The sequence below is a fragment of the Lissotriton vulgaris genome, chromosome 1_1 (genome assembly GCF_964263255.1).
Source record: "Lissotriton vulgaris chromosome 1_1, aLisVul1.2, whole genome shotgun sequence".
NCBI classification, from domain to species: Eukaryota; Metazoa; Chordata; class Amphibia; order Caudata; family Salamandridae; genus Lissotriton; species Lissotriton vulgaris.
Window position 1 is genome coordinate 106,077,337 of NC_141685.1, and position 23,040 is coordinate 106,100,376.

The window sequence follows — 23,040 nt, forward strand, 5'->3', positions numbered from 1 at the left end:
GGCCTGTCCAGGGGTGCAGAGCAGGTGAGACCTGCCGAGGGGTATAGAGGAGGGATGCCTGTCCAGGGGAGCAGAGGGGGTGAGGCCTGTCCAGGGGTGCAGCAGAGATGCCTGTCTAGGGGTGCAGAGGATGTGAGGCCTGTCCAGGGGTGCAGAAGAGGTGAGGTCTGTTCAGATGAGGGGAGGAGGAGAGGCCTGTCCAGAGAAGCAGAGGAGGTGAGGCATGTCCAGGAGAGCATGGGAGGTGAGGCCTGTCCATGGGGTGCAGAGAAGAGGCCTGTTCAGAGGTGCAGAGGAGGTGAGGCCTGTCCAGGGAGTGCAGAGGAGAGGCCTGTCGAGGGGTGCAGAGAAGGTGAGGCCTGTCCCGGGGTGTGCAGAGGAGGTGAGGCCTGTCCCGGGGCATGCAGAGGAGGTTAGGCCTGTCCCGGGGTGCAGAGGAGGTGAGGCCTATCCTGAGGGGTGCAGGGGAGATGCCTGTCCAGGGGGAGCAGAGGAGGCGAGTCCTGTCCAGGGTGCAGAGGAGGTGAAGCATGTCCTGTCCATGGGGTTAAGAGCAAGTGAGGCCTGTTCTTGTGTGCAGAGGAGGTTAGGCCTGTCCCTGGCTGCAGAGGAGGTGATGCTTCCCCAGTGGGAGGAGAGGAGGTGAGGCCTGTCCATGTGTGCAGAGGTGATGAGGCTTCCGAAGTGGGTGCAGAAGAGTTGAGGCCTGTTCCGTGGGGGTGCAGAGGAGGTGTGGCCTGTCCAGGGGTGCAGAGGAAGTGATGCCTGTCCTGAGGGGTGCAGAGGAGATGCCTGTCCAAGGGAGCAGAAGAGGTGATGCCTGTCCTGAGGGGTGCAGAGGAGAGGCCTGTCCAGGGGTGCAGAGAAGGTAAGCCCTGTCCTGGGGTGTGCATATGAGGTGAGGCCTGTCCAGGGGCGCAGAGGAGGTGAGGCCTGTCCAGGGGTGCATAGGAGGTGAGGTCTGTCCAGGGGTGCAGTGGAGGTGAGGCCTGTCCAGGGGTGCAGAGGAAGAGTGGCCTGTCCAGGGGTGCAGAGGAGGTGAGGCCTGTCCAGGGGTGCAGAGGAGGTGAGACCTGTCCAGGGGTTAGAGGAGGTGAGGCCTGTCCAGGGGAGCAGAGGAGGTGAGGCCTGTCCAGGGGTGCAGAGGAGGAGAGGCCTGTCCAGGGGTACAGAGGAGGTGAGGCTTGTCCACAGGGTGCAAAGGAGGTGAGGCATGTCAAGAGGTGCAGAGGAGGTGATGCCTCCCCAGGGGGAGGAGAGGAGATTAGGCCTGTCCATGGGTGCCGAGGTGATGAGGCCTGCGAAGCTGGTGCAGAAGAGTTGAGGCCTGTTCCGTGGGGGTGCAGAGGAGGAGAGGCCTGTCCAGGGGTGCAGAGGAGGAGAGGCCTATCCAGAGGTGCAGAGTAGGAGAGGTCTGTTCAGGGGTGCAGGGGAGGTGAAGCCTGTCCAGGGGTGCATAGGAGGCGAGGCCTGTCCGGGGTGCAGAGGAGGTAAAGCTTGTCCTGTCCATGGGGTTAGGTGCAGGTGAGGCCTGTCCAGGAGTGCAGAGGAGGTGAGGCCCGCTTAGAGGTGCAGAGGAGGAGAGGCCTGTCCAGGGGTGCAGAGGAGGAGAGGTATGTCCAGGGGTGCAGGGGAGGTGAAGCCTGTCCAGGGGTGCAGAGGAGGTGATGCCTGTCCTGAGGGGTGCAGGGGAGATGCCTGTCCAGGGGGAGCAGAGGAGGCGAGGCCTGTCCGGGGTACAGAGGAGGTGAAACATGTCCTGTTAAATCTGGTAATAAATATTTGGCACACTCCGAGATGCAAGTAACGCTGAATGGTCACTCGTAAAATCGATATATACAAAGGATTTTGACTTCAGCGTGTAATTATAGCTCCCGGGAATTCTGTGCTACATGTACACACGTGCAGTGGGTGGTGACAGGGCGTGTGAAAAGATATTACACCCATTGAATAATTTAATCAGGAGGCATGTTAAGTACAGCACATACCAACATTAAAATTTAAACAAGAAGAGCGAGCAACAAGCCCGGGAGTTGTGCGCACACACGTGCAAAAAAGACATGCGAGTGGTGCGCACGAAAGAAGGAGAGGCCAGGGCGCTGAAAGCTGGTGGCTGCGCGCGTGAACGCAAGCGCTAGGCCATGTAGCAGCATTTTTAAAAGGCCTAACAAAATGTCTCGCAGGGCAGCGCATGCGCTGGCTCAGGCGAGACCTAAAAAGGGAAAGTTAACTATGGCAAGCGGGGAGAAATTATCCCGCAATAGGCGGAGTATCCACAAGCATATAGATTATTAGATGTTTTGGAGAGACAGTGCATGCACGCTGCCTAGGCGAGACCTACAAATTACCAACTGAAACAAATGAAAATGATGAGACACCAACAATCAGCCTAGTTATTCTAGTGAAAACACATCACATTCAATTTTTAGGTCGAGCCTAGATTGCTCGACTTATAGTAAAGGGCATCTCGAAAGTGCTACCCAGGATTTCATGGCTGGCTACACGCTTGAGTGCACAAGCGCAGAACAGCCATCTGTCTCCTCCATCACGGGTCATTAAATTGCTTTCCTCTCTGCGTCCGTCCGATCACTTTAAATTTCGCTTTCGTGGCTTGGCTTGTTTATACTGGTGGGGTGATGCAAAGCTCCTTATTTTTTTTTATTTTTTTTGGAGGAGCAAGTATGTTTATTAGAAAACTGTGAGATTACTTAAAATCATTACAGTATAAAATACAATGAACTTCAATAAAATACAGTAAAATAAAATACCCCCCCCCCTTCTTGGCCAAAACCAGGTAATACCATTGGTGCAGCTATATTGTCCCAAGACTAACTGTGTTCACTACTATTATACATTATTAAAAGAATAAGGGCTTTGAATTCACCATGAGACCACGCTTACTAGAGTCTGTGACACGTATAAAAGTTCGACATCATCAGTCGCACTGCGGACTTCATCCGACCCTTAGTCGACCCGGGTTAAATACCACAGTCCGATGGTACCAATTTCTTTTCGGCGTCTCCCTGAATTACCTGTGAGCTGCCAACTTTGGGGCGACGGGGAAAGCGCAGAGCCCACTATCCGGGCCCATCGAAATAGTAGCCTTTAGTTGGGAATCGAGTGCCATTTTAACTTGATGGATGAAGTTGCCTACCCTGGCTAATAAGCAGGTCGTGGATTCTGAGAAACACCAGTCCGAGGCCTCTCTGCGTGTTCTATGGCCCAGAATCCGTAATGCCGGACGCAACAATCGCTGTCGGTCGCTGGCCAACTTTGTACAGCAACATAGCAGATGTAGCCAGGATTCTCTGCGATAGTTGCAAAGTCAGCAGGCAGTGGCTCCGTCCGTGCGTGCCCAAATTGAGTTGAAAGCTCCTTATTTGTGTCATTTGAAAAGCTTGCAATGTCCTTGTTTCTCTTGCCTTGTCAAAGTTTGTTTGCATTTTGAAATAACTGTTATTTTATTGCGAAATTATGTCCCCCTCAGCCAAACTTTCGTCCCCTTTTCCCCTCTTTTTTGAAAGGAAAAATAGCTGCCAGGTACAGCCTCTGTCCTTTTTTGCTAGTGCCAAAGTGAGGCGGCCAAACGTGCCAATCGTGCCACATCCACCAATCGTGCCGCGTCTACCACCACCACGTCCACCACTACCACATCCACCTCCACGTCCACCACCACCACGTCCACCACCACCACCACCATAAACCAGCACCACCATGTCCACCATCACCCCCACATCCACCACTATCATGTCCACCACCACCACATCCATCACCACCACGTCCACTACCATGTCCACCACCACCACCACGTCCACCACCACATCCACCACCACCACCACGTCCACCACCACCACCACCCCGTCCACCACCACCACCACCACGTCCACAACTAGCATGTCCACCACCACCACCACATCCACCACCACCACCATGTAAACCACCACGTCGACCACAACCACCACATCCACCACCACCACCACGTCCACATCCACCACCACCACGTCCACCAGTACCCCCACCACTACCATGTCCACCAGCACCTCCACCAACACCACGTCCACCACTAACTCATCACCCACCACCATGTCCATCACCACCACGTTCACCACCACCACGTCCACCACCACATCCCCCACCACCACAACATCCACCAACACCACGTCCCTCACCACCACCACCATGTCCACCACCATGTCCACCACCACCATGTCCACCACATCCGCCACCATGTCCACCACCATCACCACATCCACCACCACCACATCCACCACCACCATGTCCATCACCACCACGTCCATCACCACCACGTCAACAACCACCACATCCACCATGTCCAACACAACGTCCACCACCACCACACCCACCACCACATCTACCACCACTACGTCCACCACCACCATGTCCACCACCACCGCATCCACCACCACCACCCTCCACCTCCACCACCACCACGTCCACCACCATCACCAATACCACTACCACCACCAGGTCCACCACCCCCACATCCACCACGTCCACCGCTGTGTCCACCACCACCGCGTCCACCACCACAATGTCCACCACATCCACCACCACGTCCAACACCACCGCATCCATTACCACCACCACGTCCACCACCACCACATCCACCACCACATCCACCACCACCATGTCCACCATCTCCTCCACCACCATCACATCCACTGCCCCTACATCCACCACCACCATGTCCACCACATCCACCACCACCATGTCCACCACCACATCTACCACCACTACGTCCACCACCACCATGTACACCACCACCATGTCCACCACCACCATGTTCACCACCACCACGTCCACCACCACCACCCTCCACCACCACCATGTCCACCACCCCCACACCCACCACCACCACTACCACCACCTCCAATTCCACCACCGCCATGTCCAGCACCATCACGTCCACCACCACCATGTCCACCACCAACACCACCACATCAACCACCATATCCACCACCACCACATCCACCACCACCACGTCCACCACCACGTCCACCACTACCACATCCACCACCACCCTGTCCACCACCTCCACCATGTCCACCACCACTGCATCCACCACCATGTCCACCACCACCTTCACATCTACCACCACCATGTCCACCACCACCACCACGTGCACCACCACCACATCCACCACGTTCACCTCCACCATGTCCACCAACACCACACCCACCTTCACCACCACCACATCCACCACCACCACACCCACCACCACCATGTCCACCACCACTACGTCCACCACCATCACATCCACTACCAGCACCACGTCCACCACCACGTCCACCACCACCACATCCACCACCACGTCCACTACTACCACGTCCACTACCACCACGTACACCACCATCACGTCTACCACCACCACGTCCACCACTACCACATCTACCACCACCATGTCCACCACCACCACCACATCCACCACCACTATGTCCACCACCACGCGTCCACCACCACCATCACATCTACCACCACCACGTCCACCAGCACCATGTCCACCACATCCACCACCACCATGTCCACCACCACCACCATGTCCAAAACCACCACGTCCACCACCACCATGTGCACCACAACCATATCCACTAACAACATCACGTCCACCACCACGTCCACCACTACATCCACCACTACTGCCACCACCACTACATCCACCACCACGTCCAACACCACCATGTCTACCACCACCATGTCCACCACAATGTCCACCACCACCATGTCCACCACCACCATATCCACCACCACCACGTCCACCACCACCACGTCCACCACCACCATGTCCACCACCACCATGTCCACCACCACCACCATGTCCACCACCACCACCATGTCCACCACTACCGCATCCACCACCACCATGTCCACCACCATAATTTTCTATGCAATGAATAACGTTAACAGATTATTCAGTGGCGCATCTGCAGAAAAATCCTCTTCCTGTTGGAAATTAAGTGAAACTTAACCCCTCACCTAAACAATACATTTACGAAAAAAATTGACTGAATGAGATCCGTGGCCTGCGGCCTTAGTGCTCCAGTAATATTACACCTGGCGGCCAAGAAACCAAGTGCGTAGAAGTCCTGCGCGCACAGCCGCCGCGCCACAGACACACGCACCGCGGCAGTGATCTGTGGGTTCTGCCCTGGTAGCTTGCGTGGTTTAATGTAACAGGCGATTGGCTTTGAATGGATCCCACGTGCTTCCCAGGGGCGGGATACACTTACAGGGACAGATTTAATCTTCTATGAAAAATCCGTGGGATTGCAGTGAACCATGGGACAAAGAGGTGCGAGCGGATTATAGCCGCTGCCAAAGCTACCGCTGGACATGACTTCTCCAAACAGTATCTGTCCATCTTCACCTTTGACCCAGTAATGCACACCAGAATCGGAGTCCTCAAGGACAACTGTGGCAATCAAACCACTCACACAGGTATCTAGGTAATCCATTGGTTCTGTTGTGGGGTGGGAAGGGGGAAATCCATAAATCTAATTTGAATATAATTAAATTGGGGACATTACTATAAGGACAATAGTACTTCAAAGAAGTAGGCAGGCACTGAGGCATTTATGCCACACATATGTTTATTTGTTGACAAGAAAATACACTATGCAAAATGTTTCAGTAACAGATAGCTTTTGGTTAAACTTGGACAGAATCATTCAAATTCAGACTTTGTTGACAACAAATTAGAAATTTATGGTTGTGTGTACAGCGCCCTTAGCCGTAAGTGCCCACACAAAAGCTTCAAATTTAAGTTTTCTAATGTTACTAAAAAGACCATGATACCTTGTCCCTGCTTGCAGGACCTTCGCCCCATGTACTACGCGTCTCCCTCCCCCGTGAGTGCCAGGACCCCTGACCCCTCCGCTACTGCCGTGAGCCCTCAGCTGCTGCCTCAGTGCCTGAGTGCCTGCCTGCCAGGACTGTTGCGTGTGACTTGTGCCAGTTTCTTTTTTTTTCTTAGCCTGTGCCCCTGTATTTTTTCCGGTCTCTCTGTTTCTGTATTAGCTGTGCCCTTGTAATTTTACCGTCCCCGTGTGCCCGCGCCTGTTTCCAGCCGCTTCTCCCCCTCCCCGCCGCTGCTCCCCTGCAGCCCGCCCCCTTTTTAATTCTGTACCCCGCCCATTGGCCACCCCGCTCCCGCCTCCCAGCTGCTCCTCCCTCCCACTTCGCCATTAATGGAGGTCACCGCACGGATGCGCAGCGAACTGTGCGCCAAAGGCAAGCCCGCCTACGCCCGTCCGCGCCTGGACCGTGCCCAGCGCCAGGACCCCTGGTCCTTTAACGATGCCAACGTTCCCGACGAACTTACGACGCCGCCACCCTCAACGTACTCAAGGCCAGCCGGAACACCGCTTGCTACCGAGCCACCCTGAAACGCACCCACGGACCCTTCACCTGCCAGGCCTGCCAATTCACCTGCCTCTGAACCCGCACTCGCCAAGCCGAGCTCCAGCAAGAACCATCTCAAGTGCATCCTGATCAACACCCGCTCCGTCCACAGGCATGCCGTCGAACTCTGGAACCTCCTCGACTCAACCTCACCAGACGTCGCCTTCCTCACAGAAACATGGATGAACGCTTCCTCAGCCCCCGACATCGCCATAGCCATCCCGGAGGGCTACAAGATCACTCGGAGGGACCGCGTCAACCAAACAGGAGAAGGCATCGCCATCGTCCACAGAAACACCATCCGCATCACAACCAACTCCGACGACACCCTCACCGCCGCCGAGCACCTTCACTTCCAGATTCACACCGACCCCAAGACCACCCTCAGAGGCACCCTCATCTACAGACCCCCGGGATCACGCACACAATTCAGCGAAGCCATCGCAGACTTCGTCAGCCCGCACGCCCTCACCTTCACAGACTACACCCTCCTAGGGGACCTCAACTTCCACCTGGAGAACAACAAAGACTGCAACACCGCTGCCCTGCTGGACAACCTCGCCAACCTCGGACTCAAGCAACTGGTGAACACCCCCACTCATTACGCCGGCCACTCACTCGACCCCATCTTCTCCTCCAGCAAGCACATCTCCTTCAGCCACTTAACCGGACTACACTTGACAGACCACAGTTGTGTCCACTTCAACTTTAGGAGAACCACGACCCACCACCACCCGCAACAGGTTCCCCGCAGAAGCTGGAGCAAGATCACCGCCGACCAGCTCACCACCGCCCTCAGCCAGAACCCGCCCACCAACATGACGGACCCTAACGAAGCAGCCCGCAACCTCACACAGTGGCTCACCAACTGCGCCGACGAACTCGCACCACTGAAGAATCCTCCCAGCAGACCCAGCAGCAGGAAAGCCTCGTGGTTTACCAACAACCTCAAAAACTCCAAGAAAACCTGCCTCACCCACGAGAAAGCCTTGCGCCACGACCAAACAGCAGAACACATGACCGCCCTCAAGAACGCCACCCGCAAACACCACCAGCTGATCCGCACCACCAAGAAGACAACATTCAAAGAACGACTGGACAACAACACCCACAACAGCAAGGAAATCTTCAGCATCGTTAAAGAGCTCTCCAACCCCAGCGCCTGCAACAACAACATTACACCCTCGCAAGACCTCTGCGATTCACGTGCCTCGTTCTTCCACCGCAAGATCACCAACATACACAACAGCTTCGGCGCGCTGACCATGCACCCAACCACCGAACCAACGCCCCCCACCACCACCCTCTGCACCTGGACCCCTATCAGCACCGAAGACACCACCTGCCTGATGAACACCATCCACTCCGGCTCCCCTACCGACCCCTGCCCACACCACATCTACAACAAAGCCGACTCCATCATCGCACCCCAACTCGGGAACATCATCTACAGCTCCTTCGCATCCGCCACCTTCCTGGAGAGTTGGAAACATGCCGAGCTGAGCGCCCTTCTGAAGAAACCCACCGCGGACCCCACGGACCTGAAGAACTTCCGCCCCATCTCACTCCTCCCCTTTCCAGCCAAAGTCATCGAGAAGACCGTCAACAGACAACTCTCCGCCTTCCTCGAGACCAACGGATCCCTCGACCCCTCACAGTCCGGTTTCTGAGCAAAACACAGCACCGAGACCGCCTTCATCGCAGCCACCGACGACATCAGGTCCCTGCTCGACAATGGGGAAGCTGCTGCCCTCATCCTCCTGGACCTCTCAGCAGCCTTCGACACCGGAATCCAAGGAGCGGCCCTGGAGTGGATCATCTCGTTCCTCGACGGAAGAACCCAGAGAGTCCACCTCCCCCGTTCCGATCCGCGGCCACCAAAGTCATCTGCGGCGTTCCGCAAGGATCCTCACTCAGCCCCACCCTCTTCAACGTCTACATGAGCCCTCTCACAGCCATCGCACGCCAACACAACCTCAACATCATCTCCTTCGCCGACGACACCCAGCTGATCCTCTCTCTCACCAACGACCCCGCCACCGCCAAAGCCAACCTCCAGGAAGGAATGAAAGACGTTACGGAATGGACGAAGATCAGCCATCTGAAACTGTACTCAGACAAGACAGAAGTCCTCATCCTCGGACCATCTCCCTCTGCCTGGGATGACTCCTGGTGGCCCCCTGCCCTGGGCACCGCACCCAAGCCAACGGACCACACACGCAACCTGGGCTTCATCCTGGACTTCTCCCTCACGATGACCAAGCAAGTCAACGCCGTCTCGTCATCCTGCTTCAACACCCTGCGCATGCTCCGAAAGATCTTCCGATGGATCCCCACCGAAACCAGGAAGACGGTCACGCAGGCCCTCGTCACCAGCCGTCTGGACTATGGGAACACCCTCTACGCTGGAACCATAGCCAAACTCCAGAAAAGACTCCAGCGCATTCAGAACGCCTCAGCACAACTCATCCTGGACATCCCTCGCCACAGCCACATCTCTGCCCACCTGAAAGACCTGCACTGGCTCCCCGTCAACAAGAGGATCACGCTCAGACTCCTCACCCACGCACACAAGGCTCTCCACGACACGGGCCCGAAGTACCTCAACAGTCGCCTCACATTCTACACACCCACCCGCCAGCTCCGATCTGCCAGCCTCGCCCTCGCCTCCATCCTACGAATCTGCAAATCCACCGTCGGAGGAAGATCCTTCTCCTACCTGGAAGCCAAGACATGGAACTCCCTCCCCACTCACCTACGGCTGACCCTGGACCATCTCTCCTTCAGGAAACAACTCAAGACCTGGCTGTTCGAGCAGTAGCGCCCCCCCCCCCCCTACCCCCTCTGCGCCTTGAGACCCTTACGGGTGAGTAGCGCGCTATACAAATTCTGTTGATTGATTTATTGATTGAAGATAACAAGCATTTGCAAAGCAACAGGTCGCGCATATACACAAGTTTAAGCTATTGGGATTGTAAATGACAAAGTATTTTAATTATTTTTTGAAAACCAAAATATAAATAAAAGGCATTGTCATTTACAATGCCAAAAGCTCAAACGTGTGTAAATGCGAGACAAATTGCATTGGAAATGCTTGTTCCAGTTTGTTGTGTGTCCAAACACCCATTTGGTAGCAAGTAGCAGGTTTACCCCAACTGCCTGGTTTTTAGTAGACATCAAATGAATCGCTAGTGGGCTGCCAACTATCAGGGTCGCACTGAGATAGAGAATATTTACCGGCACCAAAATAAAAATGCTCACCATTAGTGAATAGCTGAAGAAGTGGCATCTATAAGCTAACTGTAATGCACGCTATCATGCAAAAGGAAAAGAATAATAGACTACTGCGTAGAACATCTGTGCAATGCATAGGTATGCAAGTCAGATTCAGAGAGGACTATATTCATTCTATATCATGCATTACAATATTTTAGCTTTCTCCCACTGGAAACTTGCTCTGCCCAATAAAAGTTAATGTTAACATGTTCCCTCATGTTTCATTAAAACTCTCCCACATTGTTGTACCAAAATACATTTAAGCCTTCTTTATTTATGTACATGAGGGCATACACTGCTCATGTGCATGCTTATAATACGTGAATCACGATTCATTACCATTAAAGAGAGGCATAATAGACTTGCAATGTCGCTCTCTGTGACATTACGGCACACTGCCTATGCTACTTTGCAAACCGTGCCCCTCTAAAACGTATTTTTTGTTTTGTTTAGGGCTCGTGCCCCCTGTACTCTGCATTTCCGTACTTGTGGTTTGCTGTTTTCAGTATCTGTATAGACTTAAATATAAAAAAGTGATGTTATTACAAGCCTTAAAAGAGCAAATGTGTCACAAATTGTGGCTCAAGTGAGGACGGAGGTGCAGGAGACTGATTAGTTAAGTGGTGAATTAATAAACCAGCCTCGTAACACTCACACTTGCTTGAAGACTTGACGAGCCTGTCTGCTCTGACACTTCTGGAAAGTTAGGGAAGGATTAGCAGAATGAGCAGCTTTTACTCCCATGGGACCACCGAGAGCAAAGCAGATCCAGTGGCCCCGGCTCAACCCGACCCCTTTTTGAAGAACATTGAAATACACATGTAGCTGGGGCGGTCGCCGGGAGGATCTAGATCAGTGATACTCAAAGTACGGCCCGGGGGCCGCATAAGGCCCTCCAGGTCTTTACATGCGGACCCCCGGGCAGCAGCAGCACTGGGCTGCCGTTTACTTGATTCAGAACTAACACGAAAAAGAAACGTACATATACAGCAAACACTTATTTACAGGTTAATTACAGTAAGGAAAAGGAGGTAACTAGGCCCTTAACTTTAGGAACACCTTCATTCTTAAAGGCAGCCACTAGATATACATGCTTTGTTTTCCTACCCCGACTTTACACCCCGCTGGCATCAGGGCGGCCCTCGGTCACATCATAGACCAAACTTTGCGGCCCCCGGGAAAATGTTTGTGAGTACCCGTGACCTAGATCAACAAAAGGCGGAAGTAGTTTGACACGAGGACGAAACAGAAGCATGCATCTCTAAAAGTCACGAACAGGAACCAATGATAACAAGCATTGGCATAGCCAATAGGTCTTGCCTTTGGGACCTTATAAGTGTTTAGCCATGCAACAGTTGATGTTGTTGCACCAAGGATATTGTGCTGGATAACTAAACATTTATAAGGTACCAAAGGCGAGACCTACTGGCTATGCCAATGCTTGTTTACCTGATGGGCATTGGCTGACCGTTACTTGGTTACTGAGGCCCTAGTGAGGTTGAGACATATTTGGGAGAGTTTTAGCCTCATCAGATGATGCTGTGCACGCCGAGCCTAGGTGCAATGAGGCGCAGTCGGGGCTGACTGGGAGTACGTTCTTTCACTTTCAATTGACGGGGCTGCCCCCCTTTACTCTGGTGAAAGCCAAAAACGGAATTCAAGTCAATCTTCTCATCACACAGACTTTTCAGGTGAAAAAAATGTCAACGTTTGCTGAGGCCTTCAAAAGAGTGACCCAACTCCACCAATGAGGGTCAATGAGCATTGTTGATACAAAATAATCATTGATCGATGCAGACAACAACAACAAACATGAATCCCGTACAGCAGGCTTGAGACCCTCCCAGCATCAGACATTCTTTGTATCTCATGGCCTCACTTGGGGTTTCATACGGGGTCTGTGCACCCTGCTGTGGATCATGACTTCACCTGGGGTTTCATATGGGGCCTGTTCTCCCTGCTGTGCTCCGGCATCCTCCGCCGGCCCAGCTGAGACTGAGGCCAGGACTGAACCATGAGCGTGGGGTTAACTGCGCATACGCTGAGGACAGACACGGCCTCCCGCCACGGAGCACGAGGCGCCTCGCGCCACAGCACATGCTGAGATTTATGTGCAATAGTCCTCGGGTTGGCTCCTCTATGTGGAGGGGGTAACTGTCTTTCCTCTGCGCAGGCGCACTGAAACTGAGATATCTGTCCAGGGCAGTTCACAGGGCACAGGCTGCATTCCGTGCAAGGTCCTATCTCGGCGATAGGAAGTAGTGTTTTCGCCCCGCACGTGTGCAGCTGTGATGCGCGGTGCTGCGCGTGCGCAGCCTGAGATGCCATGTTTGTTTGCACGTGTAGATGGGGTCATGCCCTGAATCAGTTGCGCTTAACCCGGAATAACAACAACTACCGAAGAGAGACTGAAGTCAGAGGTATCCGAGGAGCAAAGGTTTGATTCAAACCAGAAAACGCTCGGAGACACATGTCAAGTCAAGTCAAAGAATTTATATAGCGCACTACATACCCAGAGGGTCTCAAGGCGCTTAGGAAGGGGAGGAGGATTATTTGTCAAATATCCACGTTTTAAGTTGCTTTCTGAATGCTAGGTGGTTCTGGGTAAGGCGAAGGTAAGTAGGGAGTGAGTTCCATGTTTTAGCAGCCAGGTATGAGAAGGATCTGCCTCCCATGGTGGTCTTGTTGATGCGAGGTACAGTGGCGAGGGCTTGGCTGGAAGAACGTAGTTGGCGGGAGGGGGTGTAGAAGGACAGTCGTGAGTTGAGGCATTCTGGTCCGATGTCGTAGAGTGATTTGTGTGCGTGGGTTAGCAGTCGGAAAGTGATTCTCTTATTGACGGGTAGCCAGTGGAGGTCTTTCAGGTGACCAGAGATGTGTTCGTTGCGCGGGATGTCTAATATGATCCTGGCTGAGGCGTTTTGGATTCGTTGGAGTTTCTTCTGGAGTTTAGCGGTAGTACCTGCGTAGAGGGTGTTTCTGTAGTCCAGTCGGCTCGTTACCAGAGCATGGGGGACTGTTTTCCTGGTTTCGGTGGGGATCCAGCGAAATGTTTTTTTGAGCATGCGAAGAATGTTGAAGCAGGATGAGGATACGGCGCTGACTTGTCTGTTCATTGAGAGTGAAGAATCCAGGATGACGCCTAGGTTCCGTGCGAGGTCTGTCGGGATGGGTGCTTTTCCAAGGGCTTCCGGCCACCAAGAGTCGTCCCATGCAGAGGGGGATGTACCTAATATGAGGACTTCTGTTTTATCTGAGTTCAGTTTCAGACGGCTGTGTTTCATCCATTCGGCAACTTCTTTCATTCCTTTGTGTAGGTTAGTTTTGGCGGTGCTGGGGTCATTGGTGAGAGAAAGGATTAGTTGAGTGTCATCCGCGTAAGAGATGATGTTGAGGTTGTGTTGGCGGGCGATGGTCGCGAGGGGGCTCATGTATACGTTGAAGAGGGTGGGGCTGAGTGAGGATCCTTGTGGTACGCCACAGATGACTTCAGTGGCCTCGGACTTGAATGGTGGAAGGCGGACTCTCTGGGTTCTTCCGGTGAGGAACGAGGTGATCCATTCAAGTGCTTTTCCTTGTATTCCGATGTTACTGAGGCGTTGTAAAAGGGTGCTGTGGCAGACTGTGTCGAAGGCTGCAGAGAGGTCGAGGAGGATGAGGGCGACTGTGTCTCCATTGTCCAGTAGAGTTCGAATGTCGTCTGTTGCTGCGATGAGGGCGGTCTCAGTGCTGTGTTTAGCTCGGAAGCCAGATTGTGAGGAGTCAAGGGATTTGTTGGCTTCGAGGAAAGCGGCGAGCTGGTTGTTGACAGCTTTCTCGATTACTTTGGCCGGGAATGGAAGGAGCAAGATGGGGCGGTAATTTTTGAGTTCGGTGGGGTCCGCTGTGGGTTTTTTCAGAAGGGCGGTGAGTTCAGCGTGTTTCCAGCTCTCCGGGAAGGTTGCGGAGTTGAAGGAGCAGTTGATGACGTCTCGGAGGTGCGGTGCTATGACGGAGTCTGCTTTGTTGAAGATGTGGTGAGGACATGGGTCTGTGGGGGATCCTGAGTGGATGGAGTTCATCAGGCGGATGGTGTCCTCAGTGGAGATTGGGTTCCAGTCGTTAAGGGTGTTCACGGGGGGAGAATGTTCAGCATATGGTTGGGCGGGTTGGTCTCCGGGTTGGTTGTCGAAGCTGTTGTGGATGTCTGCAATCTTGTTGTGGAAGAATGAGGCTAGGGAGTCGCAGAGGGCTTGAGAGGGGGTGATGTCGTTGGAGTTGGCCGAGGGATTGGAAAATTCCTTGACGATGTTGAAAAGTTCCTTGCTGTTGTGGGCGTTGTTGTCAAGTCGATCCTTGAATGCTGTTTTCTTGGCCTTTCGGATTAGTTGGTGGTGTGTGCGGGTGGCGTTTTTGAAGGCGTCCTTGGTGCTAGTGGTTGGGTCTTTTTTCCAGGCCTTTTCAAGGGAGCGGCAGAGTTTCTTGGACTTCTTAAGATCATCGTTGAACCATGAGGCCTTCTTGTTGCCAGGTTTGCTTTGACGTTTTTTCAGTGGTGCTAAGGTATCGGCGGTGTTGGATAACCATAGGGTGAAGTTAGCGGCGGCTTGGTCTGGGTTAGAAGAGTGGGCTGGGGTGTTTAGAAGGAGCGATGAGGAGATCTGGTCGATGGTGATTTTGTTCCAGTTTCTTTGCAGAGTTGGTTGGAGGTGGTTGATGGGTTTTGGCTTGTTGTAGGTGAAGTGAACGCAGCTGTGGTCAGTCCAGAGGAGATCCGTAGTGTGGCTGAAGGAGACATGATTGCTGGAGGTGAAGATGGGGTCGAGTGTGTGACCTGCGATGTGGGTGGGGGAAGTGACCAGTTGTTTAAGTCCGAGGTTGGCGAGGTTGTCCAAGAGGGTGGCGGTGTTGTGGTCGTTGATCTTTTCAAGGTGAAAGTTGAGGTCTCCCAGAAGGATGTAGTCTTTGGAGGGGAGCGCGTAAACAGAGGCCGCAGGGAGCCTCTGGGCAGGAGGGTTATTAATAATAGGATTGCAGCATTTGTGGCCGTGAGCTCAGCCTGGTGACAGAAAGGATGCTCTGCAGCTACAGTGTGCGTCACAAGTTTACAAGTCAATGGGTTTAAAGCAGAGATTCAGGGCATGCATTCATTTCATTTGATGTAAGCACCGTGAAGAAATGGTGCTTTGTGTTTATTAGCAGGTAAACATGCGTGCTTTCTACAGAGGAATAGTATTTGTATCTGTTCACAGGCTTCTTTCATATTGTCATACGCAGGGCTTTAAGTGGGCCGGGTCTCTACCCAGCAGGACCACGCTTCACTATTTATGTCAATTCAAAGGCACTCCTTATAGTTCTTTCGCAGTCTCATCATTTCAGAAATGATGCTTTGTGTTTATTAGCAGGTAAACATGCGTACTTTCTACAGAGGAATAGTATTTGTATCTGTTCCAATGCTTCTTTCATATTGTCATATGCGGGGCTTTAAGTGGGACGGGTCTCTATCTAGCAGTGCCACCCTTCACTATTTATGTAAATTCAAAGAGTCGCCTTACAGTTCTTTCACAGTCTCATCATTTCAGAAGTGAAGCATTTTCAATATTCTAAACAACGAAGCCATAGTCGTTGCTTTTTTATCTGATGCAACTAGGGTGACTCACTAGCATGGGTGCATATTCACAACACTGAGAGTAAACATTCAGGGCAATGGGCTGTATGTACAGTGGTTTCCAGACTCTGAACTGTTTCAATGATCTGGGAAAGTGAAGCATGCCAGAAATGAATTACGTCACACAAGACATACAGCAGACACTTAGCAGTTTCCCATTCTTCTGTTCGTGGTCTCTTCTTTGTAACTTACACCACTGATAACTAGTATTCTTCCCTGCATAGAACTGCACACGTTACCTTTAATTATTTACCTTTCTCAAACAAGTCATAACGCTTTTTCAAAGTTCATTTAAATTATATTGCAGAACTGCTCACCCAAAACTTTTAAAAAAAATTACTAATCAGATAGGAGAAACCTAATGCATTTACCAATGCTTGTTTACATGGTACTATAGTTAATTAGATATTCAACATACATTAACAAGCATTGGCATAGCCAATAGGTCTCGCCTTTGGGAACTTGATGTTGTTGCACCAAGGATATTTTGCTGCATAACTAAATTGTTATAAGGTCCCAAAAGCGAGATCTATTGGCTATGTCAAGGCTTGTTTTGCATTTGTCACCTCGAGTGGGCCAGGTATGCCCAGACGTGGTTCCCACACTATCCATGCCACTGGAGTCAAGCTATCCTGGCTGATGAGGGCTGAAAGGCCGAAACCGGTCCTAGAATGCTTGTTTCCAGTTCAGGGAGGGCCTGGCCTGTCAGTTCGGGCTGGACTGTTCCCATTGGGTGCAGGGTCAAGATTGATTAGCACATGGCTGGGTACAAACTGGAATGGTCCAATTAAAAATGTCAGTGTGTTTTTAGGTCTCGCTGAGTCAGCGCGCATGCATTGCTCGGAGAGACTTTAGTAAGTGAGTTTTGAAAATGCTACAGAGTGGCTACAGCCTTGCGTTCACGCGAGCGTGCACACGCTGCAGCCGCCATCTGTCTCCTCAGTCACGGGTCATTAAGTAGGTTGTTCCTTTCTTTCATGGCTCAGTAAGCCTTACAGCATGCTCCTCCACCCCCTCCCACGCAGCCCTCGTCCTCTGTTCAGACCCCCTTCGCTGCCTAGCCTTTCGTCACAACCAACACATAAACACACAACACACACACCCACATACCCACACACACAGCCACACAAACACACAACCACACACACCCACAACAACACCCACAACCACACAACCACAACCACAAACACACAACCACACACAACCATACACACACTCAAACACATAACCACACACACAACCACACACACACACAACCATACCCACACACAACCACACACACAACCTTACGTAACGACAACCACACACACAACCACACTCACACACACAACCACACACACACACAACCACACCCATAACCACACCCACAACCACACACACAACCACACACAACCACATGAACAACCACACACACACACAACCACATCCACACACAACCACACCCACAACCTTACACAATCACAACCATGCACACACACACAACTACAGACACACAACCACAGCCACACCCAACCACACTCACACCCACACACACAACCACACACAACCACACACAACCACAAACACAACCACAACCACACCCACTCACACAACCACAAATACACACACACAACCACATACAACCACATCCACACACAACCACACTCAACCACACACACCCAACCACACCCACACACAACCACACACAACCACAAATACACACACAACCACACACACACAAAACAACATACACAACCACACACAACCACACCCAACCACAGTGGTGCTGTAGTGTGGTGCTGGAGAGTGGTGCTGTAGAGTGGTGCTGCACAGTGGTGCTGCAGGGGGTGCTGCAGAGTGGTGGTTTATATTGGTGTTGTAAAGGGGTACTGTAGAGTGGTGCTGCAGAGTGGTGCTGCAGTGTGGTGCTGTACAGTGGTGCTGCAGAGTAGTGGTTTAGATTTTTGCTGTAGTGTGGTGCTGCAGAGTAGTGCTGCAGAGTGGTGCTGCAGAGTGGTGGTTTACATTGGTGCTGTAAAGGGGCACTGTAAAGTGGTGCTGTAGAGTGGTGCTGTAGGATGGTGCTGTACAGTGGTGCTGCAGAGTGCTGCTGTACAGTGGTGCTGCAGAGTGCTGCTGTACAGCGGGTGAGGAGCTTGAAGGTGATCCTCTTGTTGACCGGGAGCCAGTGCAGGTTTCTCAGGTGGGCGGTGATGTGGCTGTTGCGAGGGAGTCCGATGATGAGGCGTGCAGAGGCGTTTTGTCGGCATTGGAGTCTCTTCTGGAGTGTGGCCGTGGTTCCTGCGTAGAGGGCGTTGCCATAGTCCAGCTTGCTGCTGACGATTGCTTGGGTGACCGTCCTTCTGGTTTTGGTGGGGATCCATCTGTAGATCTTTCAGAGCATGCGGAGGGTGTTGAAGCAGGAAGAGGAAACAGCATTAACTTGCTGGGCCATAGAGAGTGTGGAGTCCACAATGAACTCCAGGTTGCAGGTGATGTTGGTGGGTATCAGGGCAACTCCCAGCATAGCCGGCCACCAGGAGTCGTCCCATGCGGAGCGGGTGGATCTGAGGATGAGGACCTCCTGTCTTGTCCGAGTTCAGTTTCAGCCGGCTAGTCTTCATCAAGTCTGCAACAGCCTTCATTCCCTTTTGGAGGTTGGATTTGGTGGTGGCCAGGTCCTTGGTGAGGGAGAGGATCTGCTGGGTATCGTCGGTGTACGAGATGATGTTGAGGTGGTGTGCTCGGATGATGTTGGCGATTGGTGCCATGTAGATATTGAAAAGGGTAGGGCTGAGGGATGATCCTTGGGGTACGCCGCAGGTGATCGTGGTGGGTTTGGATCTGAAAGGGGGAGGCGGACTCTCTGGGTTCTGCCGGTGAGTATAAGCACATTGAACAAAATAAATAGTTCCACCACCTTTCTAAAAGAATGTACATATGCCAGCAAATAAAAACTGTATCAGGCATTTTCCTACGATGCTTTACTGTGTGTGTGTGTGTGTGTGTGTGTTTGTCTCTGTCTCCTATTCCCTGGAGGGAGAGTTTGTAGCTCCCCATTGTAGAAGAGTCGGTCGAGAAGGAGCTCACTGCATTGAATAATTTCTTGGTATACACTTTTTATTAGTATTGCAGGAAATCACAATGATTGATTGTCTCTTTTGTATTCTTCTTTCCCACAGGGTCTTCCACTTCAGTCCCTTAGGTGAGCCTCGGCCGCCGTCATCCCTTGGACAGAAGGAAAAGGCTCAGGTAAGTGTTTTTGCTTTATGGTTTAGTCAAGCGAGGATGTGAGGAATAAATAATAGCTCTGCATAAATGTGAAGGGAGGGGCTAGAGGTTGGAATAACCAAAAGAAAAAGAGTAGCTGATGATTTCTGCTTTTGTCTTTCTTTTCCGTCTCACTTATTTCCTTTACCCTGGGTCCCTTACACCCCTCTGCCTCTCCGCCCGTCCCTCTCTGACTCAGCCCCTTTCCAAAAGCCCCGTAGACGCCCATGCACCTGGAAGAGCAAAGTCCCTCCGGGGCCGTGGCGTGGTGACAAGTTCAAATTTCGAGATGGCATTGACTGATCGGAAGTCTATACAAAAACGGATGGAACCATCCGGTTTCAGAACTATGACAATGGGGGAGGACCAGTTACTGCTGGAAGGTTTTATGACTCCTAGTTGTAACATGCTCTCTATTGTGGCAGGAACCGCGTCCCGCCTAGCGCATGGTATTCTGTAGAGGCGTTGTTTTATTACTTAATTTGGTGGGGTAACAATGGCATGCTCGACGATTGTTGTTTTTACCGGGAGGTCGGAAAAGATGGAGGAGAAGGACTCTAATAGGGTCTGAAGAGACACTTTTTGTTCCTCTGTTAGATGTTCGTTTATGAGCAAATGAGTCAATGTTGAAGGAATGGGTTTTTAGTCTGACAAAACGTATAGGGTGTCTTTGGGCAGGGGTCCCAACCATTTCTTTAGTAGATTTATGTGGATATCTGGGTTTTGGTTGAGGAAAGGTGTAACCGGTAAGTAGTGAGGCCTATCCTTTCAACAACTACAACCTTTTTTGGCGTATAGAGGAAGGTAGGAGTAGGAGCACCTAGTCATGGACTTATAACTGCTGTCACCTCTTTCCTTTATTGCAAGACATCTGCTAGCTTCTTTGAGCTTTTTCTAGGTTGTCGTGAGCAAAATCTCGCCGTTTCTGTATGCGGTTTCTTAGGCTTTGGGTGTATTCTAGAAGATGTTGTGTGTCTTCGTGTTTCTCTTGTTCCCAGTCTTCTCTTGTAATTTCTAGCAAGGTTTGTGGCTGTCTCCCATAAAGAAGTACAAAGGGAGAACAACCCAAGCTTTTCTAAACCTGGCTTCAAATAACAAAGAGGGCGAGTGGCAACAACATGTCCCATTCTTTCCCTTCGGTGGTTAGCATTTTCTTCATGGTTAGCTTGAAGGTGGCGTTATATCGCTTGCACAGACCCTCTGTCTGAGGGTAATAAACTGATGTTCTTATTTGGGTAATTTTCAAGGTTTTACAGACTTGTTTCATTAAACGAGAAACAAAGGGGGTACCCTGGTCTGTTAAAATCTCTGTGGGAAATCCTACCCTCGAAAACAGTTCTAGTAACTTTTCACTGATGTTTTTTTCGTGCTTGGTGTTTGTAGGGGAAATGCTTCTGGGTATCGAGTTGCGTAATAGACAATAATCAGTATATAGATATATATTTTCGATTTTGGGAGAGGACCCAGTAAATCCATACTTATCCTCTCAAAGGCGTCATCGATGATTGGTAGAGGTTGTAAGGGAACGGCAGGGGGTTTTTGGGTCCTTCTTCTGACATATTTCACACTCCCTGCAGTATTTATCTACATTGGTGAATATCCCTGGCCAATAAAAAATATCTCAACACAGTCTGGGTTGTTTTTTCAGGCACACTGTGACCTGCTAGAATGTGTGACTGGGCAAAAAATAATATTTGATAGCGAAATCTCTTGAGAACCACTAACTGTGGGGGATCGTCTTGTTTTCCTATCCTGTATATAAAAATTTTTTGAGGATGAATGAGGGGAATGAGGACGGTATCACTGGGTTCTGCGCTTGTTGCCAGGCATTCTGGAGGGTGGGGTCTTTGAATTGAGCATACTGAAATGACTGGTCCGAAAGCCAAGGGGCTTGTGTGAGCAGCGTACAAGGGGGTGTAGAAGTCTCCCTCAGTGTGCTTTTGAGCAACAAGATGAATTCTGGATAGTCTGTGTCCAAACTGAGTTGTTCGGGTAGGTTGTCCAATACTCCTACCCTAACCAGTAGAGTACTGTTATTGGGTAACTTGATGGGGATTTCGGCTATTGGATAGGTTCTGATGTCTCCATGAATGCAACGGATGAGTGTCTTTTTCTCCGTGCCAGTGCTTAATTTGTGCCGGTGCTTTCAGGGGCTAAGCACAAGCACCTATTTCTCAGGGCCGGGTCTATAGAATTGAGAGTCATGGGTATGCTCCAAAGCCTGAGGAGTGTTGCAGGTGCTGACTTTTTCATGGTGAAGCTTCGTTCATTGTTTGAGGCTCGATCGGAGTCGGTCAGCTGCAGAGCAAGTAATGAAGGGGTGAGGGAGGCTGTGGTTGGAGGCAGCTTCAAGGCTCTGCAGGGACAGGGCAGGCCTCAATACAGATGGAACAGGCACAAATCGACTTCCGGGGCACTCCTGGCAGCATGAGAGCTGGTTGCTTGTCCCCATCCAATCCCCCAGGTCTGGCCACAAAGGAATCCTCTGGAAGAGAGAATGAATAGTTGAGTTCGATGAGAGGACGTGGAGCAAGCAGAGGAAGTGGCAGAGGGAACCGTTGGGAATCCCCTAAAAACTTCTGTCAAGAGAGCACTGGGTAAAAGGTCAGTCCAGTTGGAGGTGAGAGATTTAAGACAAGTAATGTTAGTACCAGAAATGGATACACCCTAAAAACAAAAAATATCTGATGATCAGTCTTCCTTGTAAAATAGGGTCCATGTTAAATACAGTTTCAGTTTTCTCCAAGGTGACACATTGAAACTTCTTTGCTAACAAAAGTGCAGATTGCTGCTGGGGCTTATTTATGGTAGGAATATAAACAACTGTGATTAAGTGCAGATTGCTGCTGGGGCTTATTTATGGTAGGAATATAAACAACTGTGATTAAGTGCAGATTGCTGCTGGGGCTTATTTATGGTAGGAATATAAACAACTGTGATTAAGTGCAGATTGCTGCTGGGGCTTATTTATGGTAGGAATATAAACAACTGTGATTAAGTGCAGATTGCTGCTGGGGCTTATTTATGGTAGGAATATAAACAACTGTGATTAAGTGCAGATTGCTGCTGGGGCTTATTTATGGTAGGAATATAAACAACTGTGATTAAGTGCAGATTGCTGCTGGGGCTTATTTATGGTAGGAATATAAACAACTGTGATTAAGTGCAGATTGCTGCTGGGGCTTATTTATGGTAGGAATATAAACAACTGTGATTAAGTGCAGATTGCTGCTGGGGCTTATTTATGGTAGGAATATAAACAACTGTGATTAAGTGCAGATTGCTGATGGGGCTTATTTATGGTAGGAATATAAACAACTGTGATTAAGTGCAGATTGCTGCTGGGGCTTATTTATGGTAGGAATATAAACAACTGTGATTAAGTGCAGATTGCTGCTGGGGCTTATTTATGGTAGGAATATAAACAACTGTGATTAAGTGCAGATTGC

At 51.1% G+C, this 23,040-nt stretch overlaps 1 protein-coding gene across 1 annotated transcript in view; it reads left to right on the forward strand.

Moving 5' to 3' along the window:
* Positions 1 to 531: 531 nt before the first annotated feature.
* The window catches only part of LOC147737622 (uncharacterized), a 48,929-nt gene continuing 26,420 nt past the window's right edge, over positions 532 to 23,040 (forward strand). Inside the window, exons 1-2 of the mRNA XM_086938292.1 lie at positions 532 to 868; positions 19,504 to 19,573. The gene's annotated coding sequence lies outside the window, so the exon portion shown is untranslated. The remainder of the gene's footprint in view (positions 869 to 19,503; positions 19,574 to 23,040) is intronic.